Genomic DNA, 15,637 nt, shown 5'->3' with positions numbered 1-15,637 from the left:
TCTATGAAACCCAAAAGCCTCCTTGCACTACACTGGGCATGGGCTACTGGTTCTCTGAATCCCAAAGGCCTCCTTGCACTACACTGGGCACCAGCTACTAGTTCTATGAAACCCAAAGGCCCCCTTGCACTACACTGGACACCAGCTACTTGTTCTATGAAACCCAAAGGCCTCCTTGCACTACAATGGGCACCAGCTAGTGGTTCTATGAAACCAAAAGGCCTCCTTGCACTACACTGGGCACGAGCTACTGGTTCTATGAAACCCAAAGGCCTCCTTGCACTACACTGGGCACAAGATACTGGTTCTATGAAATACAAAGGGCTCCTTGCACTACACTGGGCAGCAGCTACTGGTTCTATGAAACCCAAAGGCCTCCTTGCACTACACTGGGCACAAGATACTGGTTCTGTGAAACCCAAATGCCTCCTTCCACTATACTGGGTGCAGCGTATGCTACTGGTTCTATGAAATCCAAAGGCCTCCTTGCACTACACTGGGCACAAGTTACTGATTCTCTGAAACCCAAAGGCCTCCTTGCACTACACTGGGCACGAGCGACTGGTTCAATGAAACCCAAAGGCCTCCTAGCTCTACACTGGGCACGAGATACTGGTTCTCTGAAACCCAAAGGCCTACTTGCACTACACTGGGCACCATCTACTGGTTCTATGAAACCCAAAGGCCTCCTTGCCCTACACTGGGCATGAGATACTGGTTCTCTGAATCCCAAAGGCCTCCTTGAACTACACTGGGCATGGGCTACTGGTTCTATGAAACCCAAAGGGCTCCTTGCACTACACTGGGCTCGAGATACTGGTTCTGGCAAACCCAAAGGCCTCCTTGCACTACACTGGGCATGGGCTACTGGTTCTCTGAATCCCAAAGGCCTCCTTGCACTACACTGGGCACCAGCTACTAGTTCTATGAAACCCAAAGGCCTCCTTTCACTACACTGGACACCAGCTACTTTTTCTATGAAACCCAAAGGCCTCATTGCACTACACTGGGCACCAGCTAGTGGTTATATGAAACCCAAAGGCCTCCTTGCACTACACTGGGCACAAGCTACTGGTTCTATGAAACCCAAAGGCCTCCTTGCACTACACTGGGCACAAGATACTGGTTCTATGAAACCCAAAGGGATCCTTGCACTACACTGGGCAGCAGCTACTGGTTCTATGAAACCGAAAGGCCTCCTTGCACTACACTGGGCACAAGATACTGGTTCTGTGAAACCCAAATGCCTCCTTCCACTATATTGGGCGCAGCGCATGCTACTGGTTCTATGAAATCCAAAGGCCTCCTTGCACTACACTGGGCACGAGCTACTGATTCTCTGAAACCCAAAGGCTTCCTTGTACTACACTGGGCATGAGCAACTGGTTCAATGAAACCCAAAGGCCTCCTAGCTCTACACTGGGCACGAGATACTGGTTCTCTGAAATGCAAAGGCCTCCTTGCATTACAGTGGGCATGAGATACAGGTTCTATGAAACCCAAAGGCCTCCTTGCCCTACACTGGGCACGAGCTACTGGTTCACTGAAACCCAAAGGCCTCCTTGCACTACACTGGGCAAGAGCTACTGGTTCTCTGAAACCCAAAGGCCTCCTTGCACTACACTGAGCCAATCCCAAAGGCCTCCTTGCACTACACTGGGCACGAGCTACTGGTTCTATGAAACCCAAAGGCCTCCTTGCACTACACTGGGCACCAGCTACTGGTTCTATGAAACTCAAAGGCCTCCTTGCCCTACACTGGGCACAAGATACTGGTTCTCTGAATCCCAAAGTCCTCCTTGCACTACACTGGGCACGAGCTAATGGTTCTCTGAAACCCAAAGGCCTCCTTGCACTACACTGGGCACGAGCTACTGGTTCTATGAAACCCAAAGGCCTCCTTGCACTACACTGGGCACCATCTACTGGTTCTATGAAACCCAAAGGCCTCCTTGCCCTACACTGGGCACGAGATACTGGTTCTCTGAATCCCAAAGGCCTCCTTGCCCTACACTGGGCACAAGCTACTGGTTCACTGAAACCCAAAGGACTCCTTGCACTACACTGGGCAAGAGCTACTGGTTCTATGAAACACAAAGGCCTCCTTGCACTACACTGGGCCAATCCCAAAGCCCTCCTTGCACTACACGGGGCACAAGCTACTGGTTCTATGAAACCCAAAGGCCTCCTTGCACTACACTGGCCACCAACTACTGGTTCTATGAAACCCAAAGGCCTCCTTGCCCTACACTGAGCACGAGATACTGGTTCTCTGAATCCCAAAGGCCTCCTTGCACTACACTGGGCACGAGCTACTGGTTCTCTTAAACCCAAAGGCCTCCTTGCACTACATTGGGCACGAGCTACTGGTTCTCTGAATCCCAAAGTCCTCCTTGCACTACACTGGGCACGGGCCATTGGTTCTATGAAACCCAAAGGGCTCCTTGCACTACACTGGGCACATGATACTGGATCTGTGAAACCCAAATGCCTCCTTCCACTATACTGGGCACCAGCGACTGGTTCTCTGAAACCCAAAGGCCTCCTTGCACTACACTGGGCACCATCTACTGGTTCTATGAAACCCAAAGGCCTCCTTGCACTGCACTGGACACCAGCTACTTGTTCTATGAAACCCAAAGGCCTCATTGCACTACACTGGGCACCAGCTAGTGGTTCTATGAAACCCAAAGGCCTCCTTGCACTACACTGGGCACAAGCTACTGGTTCTATGAAACCCAAAGGCCTCCTTGCACTACACTGGGCACAAGATACTGGTTCTATGAATCCCAAAGGCCTCCTTCCACTACACTGGGCACGAGCAACTGGTTCAATGAAACCCAAAGGCCTCCTAGCTCTACACTGGGCACGAGATACTGGTTCTCTGAAACCCAAAGGCCTCCTTGCACTACACTGGGTACCATCTACTGGTTCTATGAAACCCAAAGGCCTCCTTGCCCTACACTGGGCATGAGATACTTGTTCTCTGAATCCCAAAGGCCTCCTTGAACTACACTGGGCATGGGCTACTGGTTCTATGAAACCCAAAGAGCTCCTTGCACTACACTGGGCACGAGATACTGGTTCTGGCAAACTCAAAGGCCTCCTTGCACTACACTGGGCATGGGCTACTGGTTCTCTGAATCTCAAAGGCCTCCTTGCACTACACTGGGCACCATCTACTAGTTCTATGAAACCCAAAGGCCTCCTTGCACTACACTGGACACCAGCTACTTGTTCTATGAAACCCAAAGGCCTCCTTGCACTACACTGGGCACCAGCTAGTGGTTCTATGAAACACAAAGGCCTCCTTGCACTACACTGGGCACGAGCTACTGGTTCTATGAAACCCAAAGGCCTCCTTGCACTACACTGGGCACAAGATACTGGTTCTATGAAACCCAAAGGGCTCCTTGAACTACACTGGGCACCAGCTACTGGTTCTATGAAACCCAAAGGCCTCCTTGCACTACACTGGGCACAAGATACCGGTTCTGTGAAACCCAAATGCCTCCTTCCACTATAATGGGCGCAGCGCATGCTACTGGTTCTATGAAATCCAAAGGCCTCCTTGCGCTACACTGGGCATGGGCTACTGGTTCTCTGAATCCCAAAGGCCTCCTTGCACTACACTGGGCACCAGCTACTAGTTCTATGAAACCCAAAGGCCTCCTTGCACTACACTGGACACCAGCTACTTGTTCTATGAAACCCAAAGGCCTCATTGCACTACACTGGGCACCAGCTTGTGGTTCTATGAAACCCAAAGGCCTCCTTGCACTACACTGGGCACATTCTACTGGTTCTATGAAACCCTAAGGCCTCCTTGCACTACACTGGGCACGAGCTACTGGTTCTATGAAACCAAAAGGCCTTCTTGCACTACACTGGGCACAAGCTACTGGTTCTACGAAACCCAAAGGCCTTCTTGCATTACACTGGGCACGAGCTACTGGCTCTATGAAACCCAAAAGCCTCCTTGCACTGCACTGGGCACGAGATAATGGTTCTGTGAAACACAAAGGCCTCCTTGCACTACACTGGACACCAGCTAAAGGTTCTATGAAACCCAAAGGCCTCCCTGCACTACACTGGGTATGAGCTACTAGTTCTCTGAATCCCAAAGGCCTCCTTGCACTACACTGGGCACGTGCTACTGGTTCGATGAAACCCAAAGGCCTCCTTGCACTACACTGGGCACAAGCTCCTGGTTCTCTGAATCCCAAAGGCCTCCTTGCACTACACTGGGCACGAGCTACTGCTTCTATGAAACCCAAAGGCCTCCTTGCACTACACTGGGTACGAGATACCGGTTCTGTGAAACCCAAGACCTCCTTGCACTACACTGGACACCAGATACCGGTTCTATGAAACCCAAATGCCTCCTTGCACTACACTGGGCACAAGATACTGGTTCTCTGAATCCCAAAGGCCTCCTTGCACTACACTGGGCACGAGCTACTGGTTCTATGAAACCCAAAGGCCTCCTTGCACTACACTGGGTACGAGATACCGGTTCTGTGAAACCCAAATGCATCCTTGCACTACACTGGACACCAGCTACCGGTTCTATGAAACCCAAAGGCCTCCTTGCACTACACTGGGCACAAGATACTGGTTCTCTGAATCCCAAAGGCCTCCTTGCAATACACTGGACACCAGCTACTGGTTCTATGAAACCCAAAGGGCTCCTTGCACTACACTGGGCACCAGATACTGGTTCTATGAAACCCAACGGCCTCCTTGCACTACACTGGGCTCAAGATACTGGTTCTGTGAAACCCAAATGCCTCCTTTCACTATACTGGCGCCGCGCATGCTACGGGTTCTATGAAATCCAAAGGCCTCCTTGCACTACACTGGGCACGAGATACTGGTTCTGTGAAACCCAAATGCCTCCTTGCACTACACTGGGTGCAAGCCACTAGTTCTATGAAACCCAAAGGCCTCATTGCACTACACTGGGTACGAGCTACTGGTTCTCTGAATCCCAAAGGCCTCCTTGCACTTTACTGGGCACCAGCTACTAGTTCTATGAAACCCAAAGGCCTCCTTGCCCTACACTGGACACGAGATACTGGTTCTCTGAATCTCAAAGGCCTCCTTGCACTACACTGGGCATGGGCTACTGGTTCTATGAAACCCAAAGGGCTCCTTGCACTACACTGGGCATGGGCTACTGGTTCTATGAAACCCAAAGGGCTCCTTGCACTACACTGAGCACAAGATAATGGTTCTATGAAACCCAAAGGCCTCCTTGCACTACACTGAGCACGAGCTAGTGGTTCTATGAAACCCAAAAGCCTCCTTGCACTACACTGGGCATGGGCTACTGGTTCTCTGAATCCCAAAGGCCTCCTTGCACTACACTGGGCACCAGCTACTAGTTCTATGAAACCCAAAGGCCCCCTTGCACTACACTGGACACCAGCTACTTGTTCTATGAAACCCAAAGGCCTCCTTGCACTACACTGGGCACCAGCTAGTGGTTCTATGAAACCAAAAGGCCTCCTTGCACTACACTGGGCACGAGCTACTGGTTCTATGAAACCCAAAGGCCTCCTTGCACTACACTGGGCACAAGATACTGGTTCTATGAAATACAAAGGGCTCCTTGCACTACACTGGGCAGCAGCTACTGGTTCTATGAAACCCAAAGGCCTCCTTGCACTACACTGGGCACAAGATACTGGTTCTGTGAAACCCAAATGCCTCCTTCCACTATACTGGGTACAGCGTATGTTACTGGTTCTATGAAATCCAAAGGCCTCCTTGCACTACACTGGGCACGAGTTACTGATTCTCTGAAACCCAAAGGCCTCCTTGCACTACACTGGGCACGAGCGACTGGTTCAATGAAACCCAAAGGCCTCCTAGCTCTACACTGGGCACGAGATACTGGTTCTCTGAAACCCAAAGGCCTACTTGCACTACACTGGGCACCATCTACTGGTTCTATGAAACCCAAAGGCCTCCTTGCCCTACACTGGGCATGAGATACTGGTTCTCTGAATCCCAAAGGCCTCCTTGAACTACACTGGGCATGGGCTACTGGTTCTATGAAACCCAAAGGGCTCCTTGCACTACACTGGGCTCGAGATACTGGTTCTGGCAAACCCAAAGGCCTCCTTGCACTACACTGGGCATGGGCTACTGGTTCTCTGAATCCCAAAGGCCTCCTTGCACTACACTGGGCACCAGCTACTAGTTCTATGAAACCCAAAGGCCTCCTTGCACTACACTGGACACCAGCTACTTGTTCTATGAAACCCAAAGGCCTCCTTGCACTACACTGGGCACCAGCTAGTGGTTCTATGAAACACAAAGGCCTCCTTGCACTATACTGGGCACGAGCTACTGGTTCTATGAAACCCAAAGGCCTCCTTGCACTACACTGGGCACAAGATACTGGTTCTATGAAGCCCAAAGGGCTCCTTGCACTACACTGGGCACGAGCTACTGGTTCTATGAAACCCAAAGGCCTCCTTGCACTACACTGGGCACCATCTACTGGTTCTATGAAACCCAAAGGCCTCCTTGCCCTACACTGGGCACGAGATACTGGTTCTCTGAATCCCAAAGGCCTCCTTGCCCTACACTGGGCACAAGCTACTGGTTCACTGAAACCCAAAGGACTCCTTGCACTACACTGGGCAAGAGCTACTGGTTCTATGAAACACAAAGGCCTCCTTGCACTACACTGGGCCAATCCCAAAGCCCTCCTTGCACTACACGGGGCACAAGCTACTGGTTCTATGAAACCCAAAGGCCTCCTTGCACTACACTGGCCACCAACTACTGGTTCTATGAAACCCAAAGGCCTCCTTGCCCTACACTGAGCACGAGATACTGGTTCTCTGAATCCCAAAGGCCTCCTTGCACTACACTGGGCACGAGCTACTGGTTCTCTTAAACCCAAAGGCCTCCTTGCACTACATTGGGCACGAGCTACTGGTTCTCTGAATCCCAAAGTCCTCCTTGCACTACACTGGGCACGGGCTATTGGTTCTATGAAACCCAAAGGGCTCCTTGCACTACACTGGGCACATGATACTGGATCTGTGAAACCCAAATGCCTCCTTCCACTATACTGGGCACCAGCGACTGGTTCTCTGAAACCCAAAGGCCTCCTTGCACTACACTGGGCACCATCTACTGGTTCTATGAAACCCAAAGGCCTCCTTGCACTGCACTGGACACCAGCTACTTGTTCTATGAAACCCAAAGGCCTCATTGCACTACACTGGGCACCAGCTAGTGGTTCTATGAAACCCAAATGCCTCCTTGCACTACACTGGGCACAAGCTACTGGTTCTATGAAACCCAAAGGCCTCCTTGCACTACACTGGGCACAAGATACTGGTTCTATGAAACCCAAAGGGCTCCTTGCACTACACTGGGCAGCAGCTACTGGTTCTATGAAACCGAAAGGCCTCCTTGCACTACACTGGGCACAAGATACTGGTTCTGTGAAACCCAAATGCCTCCTTCCACTATATTGGGCGCAGCGCATGCTACTGGTTCTATGAAATCCAAAGGCCTCCTTGCACTACACTGGGCACGAGCTACTGATCCTCTGAAACCCAAAGGCCTCCTTGCACTACACTGGGCATGAGCAACTGGTTCAATGAAACCCAAAGGCCTCCTAGCGCTACACTGGGCACGAGATACTGGTTCTCTGAAATGCAAAGGCCTCCTTGCATTACAGTGGGCAAGAGATACAGGTTCTATGAAACCCAAAGGCCTCCTTGCGCTACACTGGGCACGAGCTACTGGTTCTGGGAAACCCAAAGGCCTCCTTGCCCTACACTGGGCACGAGCTACTGGTTCACTGAAACCCAAAGGCCTCCTTGCACTACACTGGGCAAGAGCTACTGGTTCTCTGAAACCCAAAGGCCTCCTTGCACTACACTGGGCCAATCCCAAAGGCCTCCTTGCACTACACTGGGCACGAGCTACTGGTTCTATGAAACCCAAAGGCCTCCTTGCACTACACTGGGCACCAGCTACTGGTTCTATGAAACCCAAAGGCCTCCTTGCCCTACACTGGGCACAAGATACTGGTTCTCTGAATCCCAAAGTCCTCCTTGCACTACACTGGGCACGAGCTAATGGTTCTCTGAAACCCAAAGGCCTCCTTGCACTACACTGGGCACGAGCTACTGGTTCTATGAAACCCAAAGGCCTCCTTGCACTACACTGGGCACCATCTACTGGTGCTATGAAACCCAAAGGCCTCCTTGCCCTACACTGGGCACGAGATACTGGTTCTCTGAATCCCAAAGGCCTCCTTGTCCTACACTGGGCACAAGCTACTGGTTCACTGAAACCCAAAGGACTCCTTGCACTCCAATGGGCAAGAGCTACTGGTTCTATGCAACCCAAAGGCCTCCTTGCACTACACTGGGCCAATCCCAAAGCCCTCCTTGCACTACACGGGGCACAAGCTACTGGTTCTATGAAACCCAAAGGCCTCCTTGCACTACACTGGCCACCATCTACTGGTTCTATGAAACCCAAAGGCCTCCTTGCCCTACACTGAGCACGAGATACTGGTTCTCTGAATCCCAAAGGCCTCCCTGCACTACACTGGGCACGAGCTACTGGTTCTATGAAACCCAAAGGCCTCCTTGCACTACACTGGGCACAAGCTACTGGTTCTCTGAAACCCAAAGGGCTCCTTGCACTACACTGGGCACGAGCTACTGGTTCTATGAAACCCAAAGGCCTCCTTGCACTACACTGGGCACAAGATACTGGTTCTGTGAAACCCAACTGCCTCCTTCCACTACACTGGGCGCAACGCATGCTACTGGTTCAATGAAATCCAAAGGCCTCCATGTACTACACTGGGCACAAGCTACTGGTTCTCTGAATCCCAAAGGCCTCCTTGCACTACACTGGGCATGAGCTACTGGTTCTATGACACCCAAAGGCCGCCTTGCACTACACTGGGCACCAGCGACTGGTTCTCTGAAACCCAAAGGCCTCCTTGCACTACACTGGGCACCAGCTATTAGTTCTATGAAACCCAAAGGCCTCCTTGCACTACACCGGGCACAAGATACTGCTTCTACGAAAACCAAAGGCCTTGTTGCACTACACTGGGCACGAGCTACTGGTTCTATGAAACCCAAAGGCCTCCTTGCACTACACTGGGTACGAGCTACTGGTTCTCTGAATGCCAAAGGCCTCCTTGCACTACACTGTGCACAAGCTACTGGTTCTATGAAACCAAAAGGCCCCCTTGCACTACACTGGGCACGAGATACTGGTTCTCTGAATCCCAAAGTCCTCCTTGCACTATACTGGGCACGAGCTACTAGTTCAATGAAACCCAAAGGCCCCCTTGCACTGCACTGGGCACAAACTACTGGTTCTATGAAGCCCAAAGGCCTCCATGTACTACACTGGGCACAAGCTACTGGTTCAATTAAACCCAAAGGCCCCCTTGCACTGCGCTGGGCACGAGCTACTGGTTCTATGAAACCCAAAGGCCTCCTTGCACTACACTGGGCAAGAGTTACTGGTTCTATGAAACCCAAAGGCCTCCTTGCACTACCCTGGCACAAGTTACTGGTTCACTGAAACCCAATGGCCTCCTTGCACTACACTGGGCACGAGCTACTGGTTCTCTGAAATCCAAAGGCCTCCTTGCACTGCACTGGGCATGAGATACTGGTTCTATGAAACCCAAAGGCCTCCTTGCACTACACTGGGCACGAGCTACTGGTTCTATGAAACCCAAAGGGCTCCTTGCACTAAACTGGGCACAAGCTACTGGTTCTATGAAACCCAAAGGCCTCCTTGAACTACACTGGGCACGAGCTACTGGTTCTATGAAACCCAAAGGGCTCCTTGCACTACACTGGGCACGAGCTACTGGTTCTCTGAAACTCAAAGGCCTCCTTGAACTACACTGGGCACCAGCTACTGGTTCTCTGAAACCCAAAGGCCTCCTTGCACTACACTGGGCACGAGCTACTGGTTCTCTGAATCCCAAAGGCCACCTTGCACTACACTGGGCGCGAGCTATTGGTTCTCTGAAACCCAAAGGCCTCCTTCCACTACACTGGGCACGAGCTACTGGTTCTATGAAACCCGATGGCCTCCTTGCACTACACTGGGCATGAGTTACTGGTTCTATGAAACCCAAAGGCCTCCTTGCACTGAACTGGGCACGAGATACTGGTTCTCTGAAACCCAAAGGCCTCCTTTCCCTACACTGGGCACGAGCTACTGGTTCACTGAAACCCGAAGGCCACCTTGCACTACACTGGGCGCAAGCTAGTGGTTCTATGAAACCCAAAGGCCTCCTTGCACTACAGTGGGCACGAGCTACTGGTTCTATGAAACCCAAAGGCCTCCATGTACTACACTGGGCACAAGCTACTGGTTCTATGATACCCAAAGGCCTCCTTGCACTACACTGTGCACGAGCTACTGGTTCTATGAAACCAAAAGGCCTTCTTGCACTATACTGGGCACAAGCTACTGGTTCTACGAAACCCAAAGGCCTTCTTGCACTACACTGGGCATGAGCTACTGGCTCTATGAAACCCAAAGGCCTCCTTGCACTACACTGGGCACGAGATACCGGTTCTGTGAAACACAAAGGCCTCCTTGCACTACACTGAACACCAGCTACCAGTTCTATGAAACCCAAAGGCCTCCTTGCACTACACTGGGTACGAGCTACTGGTTCTCTAAATACCAAAGGCCTCCTTGCACTACACTGGGTACGAGCTACTGGTTCTCTGAATCCCAAAGGCCTCCTTGCACTACAGTTGGCACAAGCTACTGGTTCGATGAAACCCAAAGGCCTCCTTGCACTACACTGGGCACAAGCTACTAGTTCTCTGAATCCCAAAGGCCTCCTTGCCCTACACTGGGCACGAGCTACTGATTCTCTGAAACCCAAAGGCCTCCTTGCTCTACACTGGGCACAAGATACTGGTTCTCTGAATCCCAAAGGCCTCCTTGCACTACACTGGGCACGACCTACTGGTTCTATGAAACCCAAAGGCCTCCTTGCACTACACTGGGCACGAGATACCGGTTCTGTGAAACGCAAAGGCCTCCTTGCACTACACTGAACACCAGCTACCGGTTCTATGAAACCCAAAGGCCTCCTTGCACTACACTGGGTACGAGCTACTGGTTCTCTAAATCCCAAAGGCCTCCTTGCACTACACTGGGTACGAGCTACTGGTTCTCTGAATCCCAAAGGCCTCCTTGCACTACACTGGGCACAAGCTACTGGTTCGATGAAACCCAAAGGCCTCCTTGCACTACACTGGGCACGAGCTACTGGTTCTATGAAACCCAAAGGCCTCCTTGCGCTACACTGGGCACAAGATACCGGTTCTGTGAAACCCAAAGGCCTGCTTGCACTACACTGGACACCAGCTACCAGTTCTATGAAACCCAAAGGCTTCCTTGCACTACACTGGGCATGAGCTACTGGTTCTCTGAATCCCAAAGGCCTCCTTGCACTACACTAGACACGAGCTACTGGTTCTATGAAACCCAAAGGCCTCCTTGCACTAAACTGGCCACAAGCTACTGGTTCTCTGAATCCCAAAAGCCTCCTTGCACTACACTGGGCATGAGCTACTGGTTCTGTGAAACCCAAAAGCCTCCTTGCACTACACTGGGCACGGGCTACTGGTTCTCTGAATCCCAAAGGCCTCCTCGCACTACACTGGGCACGAGCTACTGGTTCTCTGAAACCCAAAGGCCTCCTTGCACTACACTGGGCACGAGCTACTGGTTCTCTGAATCCCAAAGGCCTCCTTGCACTACACTGGGCACGAGCTACTGGTTCTATTAAACTCAAAGGCCTCCTTGCACTACACTGGGCACGAGCTACTGGTTCTATGAAACCAAAAGGCCTTCTTGCACTACACTGGGCACAAGCTACTGGTTCTACCACCCCTGAAAGGCCTTCTTGCACTACGCTGGGCACGAGCTACTGGCTCTATGAAACCCAAAGGCCTCCTTGCACTACACTGGGCACGAGATACTGGTTCTGTGAAACCCAAAGGCCTCCTTGGACTACACTGGATACCAGCTACCGATTCTATGAAACCCAAAGGCCTCCTTGCACTACACTGGGCATGAGCTACTGGTTCTCTGAATCCCAAAGGCCTCCTTGCACTACACTGGGCACAAGCTACTGGTTCTCTGAAACCCAAAGGCCTCCTTGCACTACACTGGGCACCGGCTACTGGTTCTCTGAAACCCAAAGGCCTCCTTGCACTACACTGGGCACAAGCTACTGGTTCTATGAAACCCAAAGGCTTCCTTGCACTACACTGGGCACGAGCTACTGGTTCTATGAAATCAAAAGGCTTCTGTGCACTACACTGAGCATGAGCTACTGGTTCTATGAAACGCAAACGCCTCCTTGCATTACATTGGGCACGAGCTACTGGTTGTATGAAACCCAAAGGCCTCCTTGCACTACACTGGGCACGAGTTACTGGTTGTATGAAACCCAAAGGCCTCCTTGCACTACACTGGGCACGAGTTACTGGTTCTATGAAACCCAAAGGGCTCCTTGCACTACACTGGGCACGAGTTACTGGTTCTATGAAACCCAAAGACCTCCTTGCCCTACACTGGGCACCAGCTACTGGTTCTCTGAAACCCAAAGGCCTCCTTGTCCTACACTGGGCACGAGCTACTGATTCTCTGAAACCCAAAGGCCTCCTTGCTCTACACTGGGCACGAGATACTGGTTCTCTGAAACCCAAAGGGCTCCTTCCACTACACTGGGCACGAGCTACTGGTTCTATGAAACCCAAAGGCCTCCTTGAACTACACTGGGCACAAGCTACTGGTTCTATGAAACACAAAGGCCTCCTTGCACTACACTGGGCACGAGATACTGGTTCTATGAAACCCAGAGGCCTCCTTGCACTACACTGGGCATGAGCTACTGGTTCTGGGAAACCCAAAGGCCTCCTTGCCCTACACTGGGCACGAGCTACTGGTTCTCTGAATCCCAAAGGCCACCTTGCACTATACTGGGCGCAAGCATTGGTTCTCTGAAACCCAAAGGCCTCCTTCCACTACACTGGGCACGAGCTACTGGTTCTATGAAACCCGATGGCCTCCTTGCACTACACTGGGCATGAGTTACTGGTTCTATGAAACCCAAAGGCCTCCTTGCACTGAACTGGGCACGAGATACTGGTTCTATGAAACCCAAAGGCCTCCTTTCCCTACACTGGGCACGAGCTACTGGTTCACTGAAAAACGAAGGCCACCTTGCACTACACTGGGCGCAAGCTAGTGGTTCTATGAAACCCAAAGGCCTCCTTGCACTACAGTGGGCACGAGCTACTGGTTCTATGAAACCCAAAGGCCTCCATGTACTACACTGGGCACAAGCTACTGGTTCTATGATACCCAAAGGCCTCCTTGCACTACACTGTGCACGAGCTACTGGTTCTATGAAACCAAAAGGCCTTCTTGCACTATACTGGGCACAAGCTACTGGTTCTACGAAACCCAAAGGCCTTCTTGCACTACACTGGGCACGAGCTACTGGCTCTATGAAACCCAAAGGCCTCCTTGCACAACACTGGGCACGAGATACCGGTTCTGTGAAACGCAAAGGCCTCCTTGCACTACACTGAACACCAGCTACCGGTTCTATGAAACCCAAAGGCCTCCTTGCACTACACTGGGTACGAGCTACTTGTTCTCTAAATACTAAAGGCCTCCTTGCACTACACTGGGTACGAGCTACTGGTTCTCTGAATCCCAAAGGCCTCCTTGCACTACACTGGGCACAAGCTACTGGTTCGATGAAACCCAAAGGCCTCCTTGCACTACACTGGGCACAAGCTACTGGTTCTCTGAATCCCAAAGGCCTCCTTGCACTACACTGGGCACGAGCTACTGGTTCTATGAAACCCAAAGGCCTCCTTGCGCTACACTGGGCACAAGATACCGGTTCTGTGAAACCCAAAGGCCCTCTTGCACTACACTGGACACCAGCTACCAGTTCGATGAAACCCAAAGGCCTCTTTGTACTACACTGGGCATGAGCTACTGGTTCTCTGAATCCCAAAGGCCTCCTTGCACTACACTGAACACCAGCTACCGGTTCTATGAAACTCAAAGGCCTCCTTGCACTACACTGGGTACGAGCTACTGGTTCTCTAAATACCAAAGGCCTCCTTGCACTACACTGGGTACGAGCTACTGGTTCTCTGAATCCCAAAGGCCTCCTTGCACTACACTGGGTACGAGCTACTGGTTCTATGAAACCGAAAGGCCTCCTTGCGCTACACTGGGCACAATATACCGGTTCTGTGAAACCCAAAGGCCTCCTTGCACTACACTGGACACCAGCTACCGGTTCTATGAAACCCAAAGGACTCCTTGCACTACACTGGGCATGAGCTACTGGTTCTCTGAATCCCAAAGGCCTCCTTGCACTACACTAGACACGAGCTACTGGTTCTATGAAACCCAAAGGCCTCCTTGCACTACACTGGCCACAAGCTACTGGTTCTCTGAATCCCAAAAGCCTCCTTGCACTACACTGGGAATGAACTACTGGTTTTGTAAAACCCAAAAGCCTCCTTGCACTACACTGGGCACGGGCTACTGGTTCTCTGAATCCCAAAGGCCTCCTCGCACTACACTGGGCACGAGCTACTGGTTCTCTGAAACCCAAAGGCCTCCTTGCACTACCTTGGGCACGAGCTACTGGTTCTCTGAATCCCAAAGGCCTCGTTGCACTACACTGGGCACGAGCTACTGGTTCTATTAAACTCAAAGGCCTCCTTGCACTACACTGGGCACGAGCTACTGGTTCTATGAAACCAAAAGGCCTTCTTGCACTACACTGGGCACGAGCTACTGGTTCTACCACCCCTGAAAGGCCTTCTTGCACTACGCTGGGCACGAGCTACTGGCTCTATGAAACCCAAAGGCCCCCTTGCACTACATTGGGCACGAGATACTGGTTCTGTGAAATCCAAAGGCCTCCTTTTACTACACTGGATACCAGCTACCGATTCTATGAAACCCAAAGGCCTCCTTGCACTACACTGGGCATGAGCTACTGGTTGCCTGAATCCCAAAGGCCTCCTTGCACTACACTGGGCACAATCTACTGGTTCTCTGAAACCCAAAGACCTTCTTGCACTACACTGGGCACCGGCTATTGGTTCTATGAAACCCAAAGGCCTCCTTGCACTACACCGGGCACAAGCTACTGGTTCTATGAAAACCAAAGGCCTCCTTGCACTACACTGGGCACAAGCTACTGGTTCGATGAAACCCAAAGGCCTCCTTGCACTACACTGGGCACAAGCTACTGGTTCTCTGAATCCCAAAGGCCTCCTTGCACTACACTGGGTACGAGCTACTGGTTCTATGAAACCGAAAGGCCTCCTTGCGCTACACTGGGCACAAGATACCGGTTCTGTGAAACCCAAAGGCCTCCTTGCACTACACTGGACACCAGCTACCGGTTCTATGAAACCCAAAGGCCTCCTTGCACTACACTGGGCATGAGCTACTGGTTCTCTGAATCCCAAAGGCCTCCTTGCACTACACTAGACATGAGCTACTGGTTCTATGAAACCCAAAGGCCTCCTTGCACTACACTGGC

Source organism: Ambystoma mexicanum, chromosome 1p (genome assembly GCF_040938575.1).
Source record: "Ambystoma mexicanum isolate Mex_15411 chromosome 1p, UKY_AmexF1_1, whole genome shotgun sequence".
Taxonomy (NCBI): Eukaryota; Metazoa; Chordata; class Amphibia; order Caudata; family Ambystomatidae; genus Ambystoma; species Ambystoma mexicanum.
Note: the sequence above shows the minus strand (reverse complement) of the source record.